This window comes from Diceros bicornis, chromosome 8 (genome assembly GCF_020826845.1).
Source record: "Diceros bicornis minor isolate mBicDic1 chromosome 8, mDicBic1.mat.cur, whole genome shotgun sequence".
In the NCBI taxonomy this organism is placed as follows: Eukaryota; Metazoa; Chordata; class Mammalia; order Perissodactyla; family Rhinocerotidae; genus Diceros; species Diceros bicornis.
The window spans coordinates 55660784-55683368 of record NC_080747.1 but is presented as its reverse complement, the minus strand read 5'-3'; the positions used below and the strand labels follow the sequence as shown (position 1 = coordinate 55683368).

Genomic DNA, 22585 nt, shown 5'->3' with positions numbered 1-22585 from the left:
AAAGTGGAGGAAGATTGGCACGAATGTTAGCCCAGGGCCAGTCTTCCTCAGCAAAAAGAGGAGGATTGGCATGGATGTTAGCTCAGGGTTGATCTTCCTCACAAAAAAAAAAAAAAAAAGTAAAGAAAAGAAACAACGCCTTGCCATGTCTTTAGGTAAGGAGTGATGCTGAGGCTGGACACACAGTAAAAGCCAAGCAGCATTAGTGGTCTCCCAAAAGGAAATGGAAGGGTGAGTCTTTCTACAGAATTGTAATTATTGAATCATTTCTTGAGCAAAAGACAAAGCTACAAATTTCTGCACCAACATGAAGTTAAAATATTCTGAGAATTTGCAAATGTTCTTGTGTCCATGCACGATGTTAGAAACATAGTTAAGTTCAATACATATTTTTTAGTATAAATTGTGAATTAGAACTGTAAATTCCAATATAAGCCCATATGGTTGTCTTTGACTTTTATTTTTCCCCAGTTTTCTTTCTTTTGTTATGAAATATTTCTAACTCTTAAATGGGTATTAAATCCCTTGAAAACAAATTTCTATCTGAGAAGCTAAATTGTGAAAAGTCATTTTGTTACCTGAGGAAGGGAGATTTACATCACAACTTCTTGCTGGAATAAACTGGAGGAACCTTATCTATGACGCACACCAGCTTCAGGCCTCAGATACAACTATTCCCTTTTTTCCTTTCCTGTTTTACTAAACTTCTGGCAACAAAACAGACAGCATTTTGCGATGACAAATATAGCAGTTGCTACACAGGCCATTAGGAACCCAACCACATCCAAAGAGTGGTACTGGAACCAGGTGAGGTCATGGGCTGCAACTCGAAGGTGTTTGGCTCCTTTGTGGCGCATGACAAACTATCCAGAAGACAGCTCGATCTAGAGGCTTCGTTGGCTGATCATGGTGAATTCTTGATAATTTCATAGCATTTTCTTTATATCTAAAGGAGAAACACAGAGATAGCAACATTGAAAGGAAGTTAACTTGTCTAAGCATATCAATTCCATTAATGGTTTTTGAAAAGTATCATACAAATAATTCAAATGTCATAGAATTGCAGAAGCAATAGTATATTTTTATTTGGGTCTCATAGAGGGTTTGGCTGTTAAATTGGAATTTTCTGATTGACAAACGTTAAAAAATGAAAAAGAAGACCAGGTTAGGAAAGTTAAATCTTTTCTAGCAGAGGGAATGATACAAGCCGTTATAAGCACTGTAGGTCAGATGGTGGAAATGCAATTTTAGCATGATGCTTTTGAAGTTTTTAATGGGGAATAGTGTCCTGGAGGATGAAATGCCTCCTCACTGGTCCCTGTGCTTTTTACTCTTCTACCTTCTACTGTCTTTTTTCCACTGGTAGCCAGAAGGATTTTTTTCAAACACATATCAGATTATTACACCCCTTTGCTCAAGATTTCCATCTGGCTTCTCATCCCATTTAGAATAAATTCCAAACCTATTGAAATTCAAAATTAGCTAGAAAATTATCACAAGGTAAAAGACTAGTCTAATACTATCCAGATCACGATATACAGAATCAGAAGCTCCCCAGAAGCACTCTTTCTTTGTGGACACTTCCAGCCACTACTCTCTTCCCCAAATTAAATACTAGCCTTTTTCTAATATCATAGAGTAGATTTGTTTGTACATATACTGAAATCATATAGTGTGTACTCATTTGTGTCTGTCTTTTATGTAACAGATGTTCGTTAATTCCATTGTTGTATAGTATTCTTTTGTATGACAATACCACAAATTATTTATTCATTCTTTAATCCATGGAAATTTGGGATGTTAACAGTTTTCTGGCCATTACTAGTAATGTGGTTATAATTCTTGCATATGTCTTTTGGTTTACATATTTGCACATTTTTGTTAGTCGTATATCTAGGAGTGGAATTGCTGAGAGAAAAGTCCATGTATGTTTGGGTCTCATTGATGTTACTAAACAGTTTTCTAAAGTGGTTTATTAATTTGTGTTCCCACCAGAAGTGTGCGAGAGTCTCTGTTTCTCCACATCCTTGTCAAGACTTGGTTGTGTTAGTCTTTTTAAATTTTAGCTCTTCTGATGAATTAATAGTGAGGTTTTAACTTACATATCCTGATGACTGAGGAAGAGGATAAAGCTGTATATTTTTTGCCAGTAAGTGTAATATTTTGCATAGTTTTTTTGTTGTTGCTGTTAATAATCATTATCAGATTAAGGAAGTTTCTTTCTATTTCTAGTTTGCAAAAGGTTTTTGGGTTTTTTTGAATATAATGAACAGATATTGACTTTTACCAAATTTTTCTTTAACCATTGAAATGGTCATAATATTTTTCTCTTTCATGTTGACAATTTATTGTATTAAATTAATTGATTTTCAAACATTTAAGCAAACTTTCAATCCTGGAATAAACCTATTTTGGTAATGATGTTTTATTCTTTTTTAAAGGTACTCTATTTAGTGACCTAATATTTGATTTAGAAAAGGAATTGTTTTCAAATTTTCTTTTCCTGTGATGTCCTTGTCTTATTTTGATATTATGGCCATAAGGATATTATGGCCTCATAAAATGACTTGAAAAGTGTTAATATGTTTGACGTTATCTAGAAGAGTTTGTGTAAAATTGATGGTATTTCATTCTTAAATATTTGGAAATAGTCACTGGTGAAGGGATCTGGGATAGGAATTTCCTTTGTTGGAAGTTCTAACAAAGACTCACTTGCAAGTTTTCATAGTTTTAACAAAGATTCAATTTCTTTAATGGATATTAGGCAAATCAAATTTTCGATTTCTCCTGGCATCACTTTTTATGCTATTGTGTTTTATACTATTTTTTTTCATCATATAGAATATTGTTTATATAGCTGCACCTAATACACTGTTATGAAAAATTTTAATGTCTGATGGCTCTGTATTAATGTCATTTCTTTATTCCTGATATTGGTAATTTGTACTTGCTTTATTTCATTCTTGATTCAACTTGCCAGGAGTTCATAAATTTTGTTGGTCTGTTTAAAGAGCCAATTTTTGTACTCATTGATCATCGTCATTGTATGTTTGTGTTATATTAATTAATTTTCCTATTGTGTTCATTTCTTCCCTCTACATTGGTTTAATTTGCTGTTGTTTTTCTCAGATTTTGAAATGTAAGCTTAGATCATTGCTTATTAGACTTTTTACTTTTGTAATACATGTGCATTTTAGGATCTAAATTTCTATTTAAGTACAGCTTTTGCAGCATTCCACAAACCTTGGTATGTTTAATTTTCATTCTCATTTAGTTAGATATATTAAAATTTCCGTTATGAATCTTTCATTGACTTTGAATTATTAGAAGAAAATTTCTTAATTTCAAAAATTTAGATGAAAAAAATTGTTTTGGTGATCTCTAACTAAATTCCAGTATGACCTGGGGAACACACTGTATGAATTGAATCTTTTCAGATTTGCTGAGTCTTGGTTTATGGACAAATATATGGTCAATTCTGGTATTTTATTACATATGCTTTTGAAAAATGTGTATTCGCAGTTATCTATCTATCTATCTCTATCTGTCTGTCTATCTATCTATCCATCAATCATCTGTCTATCTTGCTTAGGTGTATGAAGCTATGGAGAGTGATTAAGGGGTATAAGTTTTCTTTTTGGGGTAATTAAAATGTTCTAAAATTAGATTCTGATGATGTGGTGAAGGTTTCATAACTCTCTAAACCGAATATATTTGAATTTTACACTTTAAAGAGATAAACGTTATGGTAAGTAAATTTTATCTCACTACATAATCTATTAAAATAATTATATTAGTAAAAAATAATTTTTTTAGCAAAAATATTTTTATAGTTTTAGAAATTTTAAGTAACGAATTGAAATATTTTCTGATATTTCTTTCACATTCATCAGTTTTATTTCTGTGAATTGAGTCACATTTTTAAAATTTGTGCTTCTTACAGTAAACTACATAACTTTTAAAATTTTTTACATAGAAGATTGTTGCACTAATTGGTTGCCCATGACATCTATAGGATTAAAATGCATCTTTGAAAAAACGGTCTGGTTGGATGTAAAAGTGAATTTTCGATTGGTTATACCATTTTAATGATTTCAAAATTAGCCTCTTAACAATAAGACAACACTTACACTCACTGCTGAAAAGAGAACCTATCTATAAACACTACCTAGTTAAAAAAAAATGCTGCACTCATGAAGGGTCATTAATGACAGTCTTCAGTGCATTGAGAAAAATCTATACTTGACATTGTGTTAAAGTCCAATCTAATAGCTGCTCCCTTGGCCTCCATGTGAGCAATGTTATGAGGTTGATCAACAAACATGGGGAGTCCCACCATGGGAATCCCATGGTAAATGGCTTCATAGATGCCATTGCCACCACCATGAGTGATAAAAACTTTGGTTTTTGGATGACCTAAGAAAGAGATCAATAAAAACAATAAATTTTGAGTCCCATAGTTAAAAATAGAAATTGTCAGCATAAGCTAGTAAAGAAGGCAATATTTTCTGCACAGGATTACTATGCTCATGGGGTCATATAAACATTTGTGGATTTCCAAAAGAAGTTTGTCTGAGGAAATGAGAGAAAGCTTTACATTAAAGGAGATGTTAGTGTAAAGTTTTTTGTCTAGTAAACAAGTGTGGAAATGAATCCAGATTCAAAGAACATCACGTTTGAAATCACAGAGGTGAAGAAACATTGTCTCTTAAGAGTATAGGGAGTGATTCACTATGGTAATGTGTGGAGAATCTCAGGAGGTGTTTGGAAATAAAGGGAAAATGATAGATGTGTTGAACACCAAGTGTTTCATATCCTATGGGTGTACTTTATTTTGTAGGCAGTGTGAGTCCCTGAAAGTTCATAGAAAAGTAGGGGTGTTTTCCCATATATTTTTGGAATAAAGCATTATAACAGCAGTAAGAAAGATAGATCTGAGGTAGAAGAGCATGGAGGTGAGAAGACTAATCAAGAAACTATTGAAAATTTATGGGTGAGAGATAATTAGCACCCAATTGTCGATGTTTTCAAAAGCAAATGTTGCATTACGTTGCTCTTCTACTATTTTTCCTCAGATTTTCTCTTAATTAGAATTTTATTTGTTTGCCACAATCTTCCCAAGAAGATCATTCTGTGGGATCCACTTAAAGGGTTTAGTATTGGGTCCTAATGTATCTGGTTTCTTTCCACTTAATCTCCACACAACCTATCAAGATGAAGAAAATGCTCCACTCCATGAATAAGATCACACAGGTTTAGAGTATTTTTGAATAAAAGTCTACTAAGAAGTCTTGCCCAGCTTCCTCCAATTAACACTCCATGAATAAGATCACACAGGTTTAGAGTATTTTTGAATAAAAGTCTACTAAGAAGTCTTGCCCAGCTTCCTCCAATTAACAGATGTGGATATTTTTTCCCAGAAATGTTAAAATGTGCTGTTAAACAGTTAAAAAAAATCAAAATGCCAAAAATCTGGGTAACTATTTATCAGCTATCTTTTTGTAGAGTTTACTACAAATTATTAGTTTATTATTTGCTATTGTTAGTTCTAAAGAGCTGAGGGACATTAGTTTGTAAATGAAATATTTTAATATTAAAAGCATTCAGGAATCGATCAGAACTGTAGTATAAACACAACCTTAACTGCAATTTTATTTCATGTGACTATTTCATATAACAAACTTGTGGTTTTAATCTAGAAAAGGCTTTGCTTGCTTAGCATTTTCTGAGGGGAATAGGTGAGGATTTGCTTATGTTCACTTTCTCTGTAAAGCATTTTGATAGGAAGTTATATCTGTCTATTTTATATTGCAGCAAAACTATATTTTCTTCTACTTAGGACAAAGGGATAAATTTCTTTCTTCTTATAAAGGAAATATAAAATATTTTAGATTACATATGGGAGGAACACTGCTTCCTGTAATCTTTTAAGTAGAAATCTTCCAGGGCATTATCTCAGTTTTTCCCCCCCGAAGGCATTAATAGTGGAATTATCCATCTACAGTCTTACATATTTTTAATACAAAGCTAGGATTGCAGAATTAATAATAGGACAAATGATAAAATAAAGAAAAATAACATCATACTAATTTTCATTGACCATAATAAGCTAGAATAGGCAAATTAGCAGCTTGTGCTGTTAAGAGACCTAATTGTATTTTATACAATAGGAAACACGGATTCAGAATGCCTCATGCATCGAAGATGCGACATCCAGCCCTAAGTAGTGACTGATGCTGAAATTCTCACTTCTAAGTGGGATGAAATCCCAAGGAATCCTAGGTTAGTGGGGCAAATTTTTAAGAAAATTGCAGGTGGCTGTCTATTACCTCTAAAGGCAGTCTGCCTGATTTCAGGCTCTCAGAAATAAAAATATTTTGGGTTGTTTGGGGGCAGTTTAGATCATGCCTGAAGGTGGCAAGTAGTTCACTAGTGAGAGAGCTCACATGGATCACACAATTTCATTAAAATAACTATAGGATGTCACAGGAAGGAGAACCTCTGTACTTTTCTCTATGCTAAACCTGACTCTACCCACGCTTTCCCAGTTTTTGCCTCTCCCCTTCCCCCACCTCTGAGAAAGTCCTTGTTAATCCAATTGGACAGAGCAGTGTATTGATTAGGCCAAGTTACTGATGGCCAGGACTAAGAGCACTTAAAGTCAGAGACCATGTCTCTTCCTTCCTATTGCCTTTTCTGCTTTAACAGGAAACAAAGCCTGGCCCCTTTGGGCCTGCTCTTTAGTCCCTCCCCACTATTCCACATCAAGGGGAATCAGGAGGCCCAGGCCTCCCTCTCGGTCTCTTCATGGAAGGGTAGTTTTAAGATATGTATTGTTTTCATCTTGGGAGAAGAGGGAGCGAGAACAGGAGGAAGGGTCTGAATCTTTACTCTCCTACTCAGCCTTTTCGAAAATTCTGTTTTGAATATTGAGTGTTTATGCAGCTACCAACTGAAGTATAACTTGATGCCTCTCGACTGTTCATAACTTCACAGTTCCCCAGGAACCCCTTTTGGAAAAGCTTTGATTTGTGTGGTAAGATTTGGGCATTCTTGCTGTGTCACTGGCATACTGTTATCATAATAGCAACGAAACCTCACACATAGTCTCTAATATATAAATGTCTCTGAGAGCAAAATAAAAGTTAAACTGGAATATTTAAGGAAATGTGTCTCCCTTGCACTATTTTAGAATTTGACTTAAAAAGAAAAACAGACATATGAGTTCATTTTGATCTAATTGTATCATGAAATTTTCACTCCTTTGTAGAAACCGTTTTAATGGATCCACTCTACAGATTGCAAAGAGACTCATTCAAGTAGTTGTTCAGCATAAAAGCAATTTATCAGAACTTCTGTGGAATCTGAGCAAGGACTGATGCAATCATGTTAGCCTTTTCTTCTGGAAGGTTTTGGACCATTGATCCCAAACTAAATACTGCAACGCCATCTTCTCCAGAGCTCTGGACAAACTCTTCGATTTCCTGAAAATAGATAGTTCTTTGCACTATGAAAGGACATTAGCACAGAGATATTTTTTTTTATTTCATTTCTTCTTTTTAAGTTTGTTTGGAGGAAATGAATACATACATTTCTAAAGACAGAATTGTTAGAATAGTCTTATCTTCTAATATACCAAACCATTAAATCCCTTTAGAAGGAGATGTGTGACAACAAAATACATTTTCTTTAAACAATGTATATCATAGATTACTAGGCAAATATGGTTCTTTATCAGTTCTCAACAAGAGATTACAATAAAGAGGAAGTGTCCTTTGAGAATCTTTCACACTATAGCACCATAGGTTTAATTTTTTTCAATGTGTACTAAAAGTAGTATAATTTTTATTCCATGTGTTAAACAATACCAGGGCATGGATTTTTTTTTTTTTTCTTTTCAGTTCTCTGTTAAACAATACTGAGATCTAGAAGGAATAGCTTAGTTGTTTGTCCCGGGATCACAGGACTGTGACCAACTAAAATGGTTTACTCATTAAAGCACATAGCTTGGGACGGACGTCAACATCATGGCGGAGTGAGCTTTCCTGTGACCTCTTCCCCCGACAACATACAACAAAAGCAACAGCCACAGACCAACAACGGAATCCCAGACACTGAAAACCTAGAGCGGAGGGATCCACACTGCCGCACATCTGAGAGCGGAACGTGCTGGGCCCCCGGAGGAAGTGGGGAGAGGTAAGGAGAACTCCACTCCCTCCCCATCAGATCAGCGATCCCAGTCTGCGCAGCTCCCAGAGGGGGGGAGGGGCGGCCCTCTGTGGGGAAACCGTGGCTCTTCGGACTCTCTCAGCCAGTGGGAAACTCCCGCACAGAGGACTCAGAGAAGCCACAGGGCTACCATCAACATCTGAGCCCCCCAGAGAGTGGATAAAGAGGGGCAAACGAGAAGCCCCCCACGTCAGGGACCCAGGGGGCAAAAGAGAGAGCTCCCCCCTCCCCGCAACCCGGAGTCTGCAGCTCGACCAGACCAGACCCAGCAATCCGAGGCAGTCCTGATCAAACGACTGGACCCGTGGATCGCAGCGGGGGAAAAAAAAACAAAACTGTGGATCGCAGCAGAAAAACCGGGGTAGAGCACAGGGGGCTTAGACTACACAGCCCTTTACCACCAGACAGTGGCGGCAGGTGGAAATTGCAACCAGAGACTTCCAGGATGAGGAAAAACAAAACCAACACAGGAACCACAATGCAAAAATATATGAAATCACCAGACCAGAAACAAAATGACAAGCACCCAGAAATCAACCCCGAAGACACAGAAATCCATAAACTAAATGACAGAGATTTCAAAATAGCTATCATAAAAACACTCAATGAAATACGAGACAACACAGACAAACAATTCAATGAGATTAGGAGTTTCTTCACAAAAGAGATTGAAATCATAAAGAAAAATCAATCAGTGCTGATGGAGATGAAGAACACAATGGAGGTGATAAAGGAGAATCTGGAATCTTTAAAAAACAGAGCTGACAATATGGAGGAAAGAATTAGTACTTTGGAGGATAGGAATACAGATATACTCCAGATGGAAGAAGAGAGAGAACTAAGACTAAAAAGAAATGAAGAAAGACTCCGAGAAATATCTGACTCTATTAGAAAACGTAACATAAGAATTATAGGTATTCCTGAGGGAGAGGAGAGGGAAAGAGGAACAGAGAGCCTATTCAAGGAAATAATAGCTGAGAATTTCCCAAATCTGGGGAAGGAGCAGGAAATACCAGTAAGCGAAGCCAACAGGACACCTATATACATTAACAGACAAAGGCCTTCACCACGACACCTAGTGGTAAGGCTAGCCAGGGTCAACGACAAAGAAACAATATTAAGGGCAGCTAGACAAAAACAAAAAATAACGTACAAAGGAACTCCCATCAGGCTCTCAGCGGATTTCTCAACAGAAACTTTCCAGGCTAGAAGAGACTGGAATGATATATTCAAAATACTGAAAGACAAAAATTTTCGGCCAAGAATACTCTATCCAGCAAAAATATCCTTCAAATATGATGGAGAAATAGTAACTCTCCCAGATAAACAAAAGCTAAGGGAGTTCATGGCCACGAGACCCCCACTACAAGAAATAGTCAAGAAGGCCCTCGGGTCTGAAAAAAAGAAGAGAAAGGGAACACAAAGCTTGGAGGAAGGAGAAAAGTAGGTAGACAAAATCAGAGAAATAGTAGATCTTTACCAGAATAGGTTAGAAACCACTTAAATACTAAACTCAAAGATCAAAGGAAGAAATTCACCGAAAATAAATTTAACCTCATCACTGTAAACACACAGCCACAACACAAGATAGAATAAGGTATAACAAGAGCAACTTAGAAGGGGAAGAGGAAAGTGACTGAATTGACTTAGTATAAGGAAATAGGAGGCTATCAGATAATGGACTATCTCATACACAAGATTTTTTGCCCAAACCTCAAGGTAACCACTAAACAAATAATCAAATTAAAACCACATATGATAAACAAAGAGAAAACTAGAAGAATCATAAGACAGAACAACCAAACTGAATTGGCAGTCCAAAACAAATGGGACAAGAAACAAAGGAAATGCAAAAGAACCAGAAAATAAGTGACAAAACAGCAACATTAAGCCCTCATATATCAATAATTACCCTAAATGTAAATGGATTGAACTCTCCAATCAAAAGATACAGAGTGGTAGGATGGATTAAAAAGCAAGACCCAACAATATGCTGCCTTCAGGAAACACATCTTAGCACTAAAGACAAGCACAGGGTCAGAGTGAAAGGATGGAAGACAATACTCCAAACTAATGGCAAACGAAAGAAAGCAGGTGTTGCCATACTCATATCAGACAAAGTAGACTTCAAGATAAAACAGGTTAAGAAAGACAAAGAAGGGAAATATATAATGATAAAAGAGACACTCCATCAAGAAGACATATCACTTATAAATATATATGCACCCAACATAGAAGCACCAATGTACATAAAGCAACTATTAACAAACCTAAAAGGAGAAATCAACAACAACACAATAATAGTAGGGGATCTTAACACCCCACTTACAGCAATGGATAGATCTTCCAGACAAAAAGTTAATAAAGAAATATTAGACTTAAATGAAAAACTGGACGAGATGGACCCAGTAGACATATACAGAGCACTCCATCCAAAAACAGCTGACTACACATTCTTCTCAAGTGCGCATGGAACATTCTCTAGGATAGACCATATGTTGGGAAACAAAGCAAGCCTCAATAAATTTAAGAAGATTGAAATCATGACAAGCATCTTTTCAGACCATAAGGCTATGAAACTGGAAATGAACCATGAAAAAAAAACTGGGAAAGTGACAAAAATGTGGAGATTAAACAACATGCTACTGAACAACCAATGGATCATTGATGAAATTAAAGGAGAAATCAAAAACTATCTGGAAACAAACGAAAATGATAACATGCCATATCAAACCATATGGGATGCAGCAAAAGCGGTCCTGAGAGGGAAACTCATAGCGATACAAGCCCACCTTAACAAACAAGAAAAAGCCCTAATAGGCAACCTTAAATTACACCTAACAGAACTAGAAAAAGAAGAACAAACAAAGCCCAAAGCCAGCAGAAGGAGAGAAATAATAAAAATCAGAGCAGAAATAAATGATATTGAGACCAAAAAAACAGTAGAAAGGATTAATGAAACAAAGAGTTGGTTCTTCGAGGAGATAAACAAAATTGACAAACCCTTAGCCAGGCTTACTAAGAAAAAAAGAGAAAAGGCTCAAGTAAATAAAATTAGAAATGAAAGAGGAGAAATTACAACGGATACCATGGAAATACAGAGGATTATAAGAGAATACTATGAGAAATTATATGCCAACAAATTGGACAATCTAGAAGAAATGGATAAATTCTTAGAGTTATAGAACCTCCCAAAATTGAACCAAGAAGAAATGGAGAATCTGAATAGACAAATAACAAGTAAAAAGATTGAAATAGTAATCAAAAACCTCCCAATAAATAAAAGTCCAGGACCAGATGGCTTCTCCAGTGAATTTTACCAAAGATTCAAAGAAAATTTAATACCCATCCTCCTCAAACTATTCCAAAAAATAGAGGAAGATGGAACACTTTCTAAATCATTCTATGAGGCCAACATCACCCTGATACCAAAACCAGACAAAGACAATACAAAGAAAGAAAATTACAGGCCCATATCGCTGATGAACATTGATGCAAAAATCCTCAACAAAATATTGGCAAACCGAATACAACAATACATTAAAAAGATCATACACCATGATCAAGTGGGATTTATACCAGAGACGCAGGGATGGTTCAACATCCGCAAATCAATCAACGTGATACATCACATCAACAAAACAAAGAATAAAAACCACATGATCGTCTCAATAGACGCAGAGAAGGCATTTGACAAGATACAACATCCATTTATGATAAAAACTCTCAATAAAATGGGAATAGAAGGAAAGTACCTCAACATAATAAAGGCTATATATGACAAACCCACAGCTAACATCATACTCAACGGGGAAAGACTGAAAGCCATTCCTCTGAGAACAGGAACGAGGCAGGGCTGCCCACTCTCACCACTCCTGTTCAACATAGTACTGGAGGTTTTGGCCAGAGCAATTAGGCAAGAAAAAGGAATCAAAGGAATCCAAATAGGTAACGAAGAAGTGAAACTCTCACTATTTGCAGATGACATGATTGTATATATAGAAAACCCTAAAGAATCTGTTGGAAAACTGTTAGAAACAATCAACAACTACAGCAAAGTTGCAGGGTACAAAATCAATCTACAAAAATCAGTTGCATTTCTATATGCTAATAATGAACTAACAGAAAGAGAGCTCAAAAAGATAATACCATTTACAATTGCATCAAAAAGAATAAAATACCTAGGAATAAATCTTACCAAGGAGGTGAAGGACCTATACAATGAAAACTACAAGACATTATTGAGGGAAATCCACGATGACATAAAGAAATGGAAAGATATCCCATGCACGTGGATTGGAAGAATAAACATAGTTAAAATGTCTATATTACCTAAAGCAATCTACAGATTCAATGCAATCCCAATCATAATCCCAATGACATTCTTCACAGAAATAGAAAAAAGAATACTAAAATTTATATGAGGCAACAAAAGACCCCGAATAGCTAAAGAAATCCTAAAGAAAAAGAACAAAGCAGGAGGCATCACAATTCCTGACTTCAAAACATACTACAAAGCAATAGTAATCAAAACAGCATGGTACTGGTACAAAAACAGACACACAGATCAATGCAACAGAATTGAAAGCCCAGAAATAAAACCACAGGTATACGGACAGCTAATTTTCGACAAAGGTGCTAAGAACATGCAATGGAGAAAGGAAAGTCTCTTCAATAAATGGTGTTGGGAAAACTGGACAGCCACATGCAAAAGAATGAAAGTGGACCATGTGCTATCGCCATTCACAAAAATTAACTCAAAATGGATCAAAGACCTGAAGGTGAGACCTGAAACTATAAAACTCATAGAAGAAAATATAGGCAACACACTATTTGACATTGGTTTCAAAGGAATCTTTTCGGATGACATGCCTACCCAGACTAGGGAAACTAAAGAAAAAATAAACAAGTGGGACTTTATCAGATTAAAGAGCTTTTATAAGACAAATGAAACCAGAATCAAGATGAACAAACAACCAACCAGCTGGGAGAGAATATTTGCAAAACATACATCTGACAAGGGGTTGATCTCCATAATATATAAAGAACTCACACAATTGAACAACAAAAAAACAAACAACCCGATCAAAAAATGGGCAGAGGAAATGAACAGACACTTCTCCAAGGAAGATATACAGATGGCCAATAGGCACATGAAAAGATGCTCAACATCACTAATCATCAGGGAAATGCAAATCAAAACAACACTAAGATACCACCTCATGCTTGTTAGAATGGAGCCTCTATGGAAAACGGTATGCAGATTCCTCAAAGAATTAAAAATAGAGATGCCCTATGATCCAGCCATCCCACTACTGGGAATCTATCCAACGCACCTGAAATCAACAATCCAAAGAGGCTTATGCACCCCTATGTTCATTGCAGCATTATTCACCATAGCCAAGAAGTGGAAGCAACCTAAGGGTCCCTCGACTGAGGATTGGATTAAGAAAATGTGGTATATATATACAATGGAATACTACTCAGCCATAAAAAAAGACAAAATCGTCCCATTTGCAACAACATGGATGGGCCTGGAGCGTATTATGTTAAGTGAAATAAGCCAGAAAGAGAAAGACAAACACTGTGTGATCTCACTCATATGTGGAATATAAACCAACACATGGACAGAGAAAACTGGACTGTGGTTACCAGGGCAGTGGGGGTCGAGGGTGGGCACAAGGGGTGAAGGGAGTCATATATGTGGTGATGGATAAACAAAAATGTACAACCCAAAATTTCACAATGTTAGAAACCATTAAAACATCAATAAAAAAAAAAAAAACACATAGCTTGCATACCAAGACAAGATTCAAGGCCTCACCTCACTGTGTCCAGCAATCCAAAGTTATATTGCAAACTTGCAATATATGTAATGCAGGGAACAACCAGTTCCCTGCATTACATAGCCCTCCTTGATATCACCAACCCAGGCCCCAACACCTTAGAATTATATTCCCCTGACTTCCCTCTTCTGAGACAGTAATGAAACCTTGTCAAGAAGCTGTTCTCCTTTCCTTTAATAAGTCAAATAAACCTAGCTTTGTTTGATCAACAGGTTTGTTTTTGTTTGTTTGTTTTTTGGTGTTCTCTTGAGGAAGTAACAGATAACTAAAGAATTAAAAGGATGTAAACTCCCAAGAGAATTCCTTGAATAACGAGAAAGAGCATCTGCAACTAGCCTTCCTGAATTTATATGTCACTCTGTGTCCAATATAATTGCTACTGAACTGTTACACTTTTCTTCTTGGCAGTTTTTCAGGAAGTCTTTTTTTTGGGGGGAGGCTTTCCTGATTATGAAGGCTACATGTAATACGACTTGCTTATGTGGTTACATATAATTACTTTGGTAAAAGAAGGAAAGGGCTCTTGTTAAATCACCTTTATGTACATAAATAAGAACCCTCGATTTATTAGCCACAACCTTTCCTAGTGTTTCAGATACCACTGCAAAAAGACTCCCTGAATTTGAGCCTCAGCTAAGACTCTGATCTATTAACTTTTTTTCTGGTGATATTTTATTAATTGACAGGAATATTTATGAATTTATGAAATAATTTTCCTTTTCTTAAAGTGTCATCCTTTTTCTTTCTGGCACATGCTTTGGTAATATTGGGCGGGTAATACTAATCTCAATTCATATTAAGGAAATACCTTTTCAAAATTTCCTGCAGTTTGTTTCTTCCTATTTTCATTGAAAGTCCTAATGAAAGCACAATGACATGTATTAACATTATTTTTATATAGAATGCTTCAATTTTGAGTACAAATTTGATTGTACCTGATCCTGGTCTAGATATTTCAAGAGAACTAAAGCCATGACTGATAATACATGTGACAAATTTTGCTTGTAAACTATTTATTTTGGGTGCTTTTACTCCTTGAGGGTGTGATTTAATGGGTAAAATACCTAATCAGTGTGTATATAAAACAATTGGGATCCATGACATGAAATTATTGAAAACTTTCGTTTATATTTCTAACTCTGTGATCTGTTGTGCAGGTTAACATTAAACAGGGCATTTCCTCCCTGATGTCTTACTTACCATATTTGTTTTCAAGCCAGCTAGTGAGAGCAAGCAATTTAAAAGTTTGGAATGGAATTATAACTTATTGATGCACTACTGAATGATTTTTAATGCCCCACTACAGCTAACTCCTGAGAGATGCTGATTTCTACAAGTTATGTTCTCAGACTACAATGATCTCTGCTCTGTTTTGTGCTGTGAATTTCTTTGATCTCATGTAAGACCAGATCAAAAGCTGGAGTGCATTCAGAAATGTTTCTGGAAACAATATCAGGAGTTTGCCAGCACACAGTCAGATATATACATACATCTGAGGAATCCCTCCAGTCTAGACACTGGTGAAACTGCTTAAAGTTTCAAATAGATTTTAACATTTTCATCTCCTTATTTGTTTTCTAAAATGAATTCCTTTTGTTATTAAGGTCACTAGTCAAATTGAAATCACAATAGCTAATACTTATTAAATACTATGCTTTGCATATTTAGTCGATTCTTATTATTCGCAGTAATTATGTTTTATGAAGTTGCCACAAACACTTCATTAGCAAATACTGAATCATTGCTCCCAGCAGAAATAGAAGGTTAGGTTCCTGCAAGCTTCTCATTACAGCATTTTTATCAACTGATCAACACATAACCTTTTTTGCGTGCGTGCTTCTGTTTAAAGACACCTTGTTTAATATATATTGTCAATTCATTAGCATTGAACTAATAGCCAACAGTGCTAGAACTCATGGAAATGAATGAAGCTTATCTAACAAATGTATTTTCTCCTTAAGGCATGTCACAGCCTTCTTGCTTCCTCTGAGGAACACTAGAGAGCACTTCAGCACCACCCTTGGGGGCCATTCTAAACAGTGCAACCACCAACAAAAGGCAAAAAATGTAAAAAATGTGACATTAAATAGCCTGGGAAAGGGACACGTTTACAGTGTGAGAGCCGTACAACAAGGCAGAGCATCACTTTGTTTGACCTCAACTGGGAACATGCCCGTCAGGTGAATAGAATTTTTGCTGCTCTGTGAACATCCATGAATAATTATGAAAGCACCGCAAGGATTGATTATGGGGTTACAAGTAAATCTTAGTGAGTAGGAAAATTTAAAAATACGGAAGCAGCAAACAATAAAGAATGACTGTATTAGAACTTTTTATTCTCACACAGTTCAATAAGATAGGTAAGTAAAACCTTTTTCCCCTCAATTTTTCTCCTTTTTTCTTGTACATCAATATTTTATTGGAAAGGTATTCCTGGCAGGATTGGGACCTTTGTATATTTGCTGGCTACCATAATACCATGCATTAAAGCACCAAATCCCATAGCCTTTGAATACTGGCATATGTTTGCACTTTGAATATGACATTATCAGAATTTGATTCTTTTAAATACCTGATTGTAATTTACTTGAATAAAATACTGCAAGAGCTCCCATAGTACCTCAATCTTAGTTATAATATGATTTGTACTTTATTGTAAATAATTGCATATTATTAACATTTATAGTTTTTATGACAAACAAGTCTATAAGCTCCCCATGGGCAGTAACTGTGTCTATCTCATTGACTTCTTCTTCTTCAGTGCAGAGTGTAGAATCTGGCACCTAGTGGACACTGAATATATATTTTTTGAAAAAATTATCCATTTTCATGTATTGGACACTGAAAGACTGTTTTATAGTGGTTATAGCCACATAATCCTGCATTCTCTTGTCCTTTTAACAATTGTTATGTATCCCAGATTCTTCAGTGATAATGAAACTTGAAACACATAATATGCGAGGAAATGATGTGAAGAAATTTTATGTATTGCCTCATGTCTTTTATATAAGACAATATCAGGATTGGGAAAGAAAAACTCTTTCAAGACACCAAAGTTTTACCTTAGGCAAGGGTTTGGCAGGTTTGCGCTGGAGTCCTCCAACAAATTCAAAATTAGGTAAGAGTAGATGAGGAAATTCAAAATCCCAATAGGTTTGTATCAGCCATATATCAGCTTTCCCCATCAATTCACACAATGTAGTGGGTCTTCCTGAGAAAGAAAAATATGTATATCTGTGAATTTATATCCATTTCTTCTTAGAAAATATAGGAATAATATTTGAGGTCTCTGTAAGTAAGATGTTCAAATTATGCCAGTGTTTTATAATTTAAGTGAACAGTTAAACACCACTACCAAAAAAAAAAAAATAGAAAAGAAAACCATGTAAGTGAGAGACTTAATAGTTAAAAAGATGCTCTCACCTCTGCAGGTTTTCTAAGTTCAAAGATTCTTTCTTTTTTCATGTATTACAAATTCAAGATAACTGATATGTTATATTTCTAAGTCAATATTTCTCTGTAATTGTTTAAGTATTTAGGATGAATATTACGTTGCAAATGACCATCTTCTCATTTTCCATCTTCATAATATGAGGTTTGAATCTCTTTTGGGATATTTGTGACTTTTGACTAATCCTATGGCATTTAAATACGTTTTATTTTCTTTGCTACCTGATGATCCTCAGTCTCTGGGGAAGGCTCATGTGACAGGATTTCACATGGTACATGGGCCCAGCTCAGAACCCAATTTGCTACTCATTGAAGTGAAGAAAACCCCCCAAATTGATGTAAGTTGGTTGAATACGAGGTTGTTTTCTAAATATCATAATGATTTCCCACATTAAATATTGGATCTGCAGCATGAAGATTTGCATTGTTCACACTTGTCTCAATCTGGTCTCCAGTTGCACCAGAGAATAAACAGGTTACACATGGGAAGCTAAATATCCCTTAGGGGTATAGGGATGGGCAAGCAGAGAAACCCCAGTGGCTCAACAGTCCTCCCTAATGACACAGATCTCACGAGGAAACAACAAACCTTCCCTTCCATAGCTTCAAGATGCATTCTTCCTGGTGCATTTTATAGAAGAAAGCTTATTGCAGGACCATAGTCCTGGACCATCTGTGATCAGGAAAGCACATGATGAACGAGATGCACTGAAAGAAATCATATCTTTCACCTCCATCTCTGTATCATTTAATTTTTATTTCTGAAGAGACTTGAACCATTCTGACATGGATATGATTTAACGTAAAGCGAAGGCTGCTTGATAACTGCCTGTAAAGAATGGGAGCCTGAGGCGCTATCCCATCATTCATTCTATCAAGTATTTTCCCATACCTAATTTGTGTCTCTAGTCTACAGAAAAGTTATATATATGTAAAAATTAAAATAAGTATTACCAAGCATGTGGGAAGGGGTGGGAAGGGAGATTCACCCGCAAAAAAGTTGAAAATTCTCTCTTTTAAGTATTTATGATTCGGCAAAGGGTTCTCCTTTGTCAGTTTCTATCCCTAGAATAAATCAGCAGTTCTGTGATGGGTGCTTGTTCAAGGAATGACATAAAACTTCTGGAAAGTCAAGATGGAAAAGTGACTTTTTTATAAAAGTCTATTTGCATCAATCTCTTGCACCAGTGTCCCCTTATTTACCTAAAATGTCCCCTAAGCTTCTTTGTGGTTTTGGATTATTTGCTTAGTCTTAAGTTCCCACAGACCCTCCAACACACTCACCCACCCTAGTCACCGTCCAGCTCTCTGCTTTGATTGTTTGCCATTTGATCCCTGTTTTCCTTCATGTTACTGTGCATGCCCTGACTGTGGAATCTCACTTAAGAGCTTATCTTCTATGACCTATGATTCTTGATTAATTTTTAGCAGATTAACCTTAGAAACTTTGGTCTTTGGATTATTTGTTTAGTCTTTTATTGTGGGCCAACTAGCTATCCTCCCACCCCACTTACCAACCAGCTTTCTACTTTGATTGTTTGCCGTTTCATGCCTTGTTTTCCTTCACATTACCTTGCATACCCTTGCTCTGGAATCTCACCTAAGGCTTTGTTTTCTGTGACCTGTGATTCTTGAGTAATTTTTAGCAGATTTGCTTTTGAAACTTTGGTCTTTAGTTTTATTCTCTAGGCGACTGCCTCCTATGCCCTCATACAACATTATATATAGTCAAAGGTTAATGTGTTTGTAACTCAGATCTTTATTTCCTCTGTAATCTTAAATTAACCTTACATACCTTCTTATCCATTGATAATAATTATTACATTTATGCTAAGGATGGTTAAGTTCCATTTGAAAGTGATATTTTTTCTAGATTTTCAAAATTTTTACCATAGATCTCAACAAAAAGATGCTTTATATATATGAGTAAATGGTGATGAGGGAGCACCTTTCTTAGCAACACAAAGTTTGGTTAGTTGAAAGATATATACTGGCAATGGATAGTGTCTGTTAAAAAGATCTCCCAGATCAAGAAAAACTAAGTTTCTTGATCTTCTATATTATCTTATACTTGGTGCTTTGCACAAGTCTCTACAAGTAATATGTGGAGTTTTGAAGTCAGAGTCTCTCTGTTTTCTATCAGTTAATGCAATATGCAAAGGAATTAGGTTAGGGGGCCAGACTGCTATGTTTCAATCCCATTCCCAACACTTCTTCCCCATGAGAACTTGGGTAAGTTACCTGAGCTTTCTGCACTTCAGTTTCCACATCCGTAAAATGAGGAGAATAATAGTACCTATAAAAAGGATTTCTATACATATTGTCTATGAATTAATAAATATGAAGGACTTAGAAGATGTTCTGGAAGAGAGTAAATTCTCAATAAATGTTTATTAATTTCCTTCTGACTCCTGGAAACAAAAATCATAGCAGAAATCAGTAAATGTTTGTTATTGAATGAATGTGCTTACAGAATCATGTGCAGAAATTTTTCAGGTATGAAAAATATACTAGACCCCATATTTTGCTTTGTTTTTTAAAGCAAGGGGAAGTAGTAATTTTAGATCAGAAAACAGACATGGATAATTCTCAAATAATCCCCAAAGTTTTAGCTTTACTTGGCAGATGATTTTTAATACATTGAGAAGGAAGGAGTAATACTAGACAATGCTCAGAAACAACTTATCTGTAACTAAGCAATTTTCCTCTTAATAGAGATATTAAATGATTAAACCAAGGAGACTGTTCAGAAATAATAACAGAAAAATTGAATCTGGAAGAGAGATATCAGAGACTTTGATTCTGAAAGCTGAAAGGAGCCTTAGCTGTGAGCTCATAGAAATATTTAGTTTTAAATACAAGTAATCATACAGTTTTCACCAAGTAGGCATACTTTCTTATACATAAAGTAAACCTTTTACTAGAAGCATATTGGTAAAATATATTTCCTCATGGCTGACCTTCTCTTGATTTTATAAATATTTTTAATGAAGTTTCATACTGTAGTATATTAAAAATGGCTATGTATTCTTTCCAACTTCCAAACCTAGGCCCAGAGCATTCAGACAAGCTATTCTGGAATTCTGCTCTCATCTGAAAAAGCACAGGCTGCCTGTTCAAGAGGCCAGATGGAGGAGACAATTAAAGTGTCTTGCTTTTGGGCCAAGCAAAGCCCAAAGAAGAAATATTTCACTGAGCCCAACCCAAATTGCTGGTCCACAGGATCATGAACAAATAATATGGTTGCTGTTTTAAACTCTAAGTTTTAGGATGGTTGGTTATACAGCAATAAATACCAGAGAAATTGTTTTATGAAAAATATAGTACATATGTAGTTCTTTAAATAAACAAACCCTAAGAATATTAATATAGTAAATCAATGTCAAATGGTATTACAGCTCCAGGGTCACAGAATTCTAGAACAATTTTCACCAGATTTCTTGAATGATTGATAAATTCTGACTAAGAAATTATCATATATCCATTTTGACATAAAACTAAGAAAATATAAGTTCTTTATTTTATATATATATATACACACACACACATATATATACACACACACATATATATACGTATACGTATGTATACACACTCTAACGCAGGCAAAGAAAGTAAGGTCTCTTTCCACCTACTGTAGGGAAAATATAATAAATAAACCACTGACTTACCTAATACTTCACTGTAAAATTTATCCCACTTCTTCTTGTTAAAAGTCTCAAATGCAAAGTCGAAATATAGGAAATACAACATATTTGTCATCCTCTCCCTAAATGTCATTTTGTCACTAAGTTCTGATATGACAACAGGTACATAGGAAGGAGGTAATATAAGACCTCCACAGAGTTTTTAATATGTATTACCAGTGTTAAATCGAAGCATGTAGACCAAAGGTAGGTTAAGTAGTTCAGACAGCAGCTCACCACAAGGAGCAATAACATCTCCAAGAACAACATCATGTTTGGATTCTTGTAGTTTCTTGATTAGTTTCTTGTTCAAAACTGCATCTTCACAGAGCTTTTGAAGAGTATCAGAATATTCATGATATGTTTTTTGCATCTTTGAATCATATGCCCACAATGTACTCTTTGGTAACTCATATGACCAGATCTTGATCCATTTCATAAAACGTGAATCAAGTTCATTCTTAGTAAAGGATGTAGGATAAACCTCAAATTTAAGAGCAGATTGTTTGCTGGGATCTACGAGGATGGAAGCTGAAGATACCAGCACAGTCACCTCATGGCCCCTCTGAGCAAGTTCATCCAAGATTGTCTTTAAATTGATCCAACGACTGTATTCCATCGGCCACATGAGCACCATTCCACAGAACCACAGCTGAAATAACAAAACAGTGCAAGAAGAGAGGCCCATTTCTTAGACATCTTGGCAAAGTTCACTTCTTCTTAATAACTTCTTATAACTTCAATATGGCTCTCATTTATGTTCAGGAAAGAATCAATTAAGTGGTTAAAATATAACTGATAACATATCAAGTTCACAATGATTAAAAGGCTCATAGTAGAGGGTTTGGAAAGCAAACAAGGAAAAGGGCAAACAATCTTGTGCTTGTATATGCATATAATAAATCCCAGTATCAGTGTAAACACTGCTACCTCTAGGCTAAGAGGACATACCTTGAATGTACAGAGTCTCCAGATAAGAAAGCAGCAATGTGTCAGCACAAATCTATGCTGATTTATTTGAGCATTTCCAAGCAGGCTTTCTGAATTTCCTCCTTCACATTTTCATTCCTGTTATATTAGCTCCATTTCATTTCCCTTGCCTTTGTTTTTCTGACTGTAGATACTCCATCCTTTTTTTCCTTTTTATCCAAACATAAGTGACTGTCAGGTACCACTGTAGTTTCTTTCTTTTTTGAAAATACTGTCTCTAAATTATGATATTTCTCTTTTCTGAACATTTGCAACATTCCTTATGTTAGTCTTCTTTCCTCAACACTTACTCTTAGAATGTATTTATCCTCTAAGTACGTTTTATTGAATTTTCCTTTGTAGATTGCTTTGTAATCCAGGTAAGTTGTATTTGTTTTTAAATAT

General features: G+C 35.5%; 1 pseudogene; it reads right to left on the bottom strand.

The window, feature by feature from the left end:
* Nucleotides 1-441: 441 nt before the first annotated feature.
* On the bottom strand, nucleotides 442-21910 carry LOC131409666 (UDP-glucuronosyltransferase 2B31-like; annotated as a pseudogene).
* Between the last annotated feature and the right edge of the window lie 675 nt (nucleotides 21911-22585).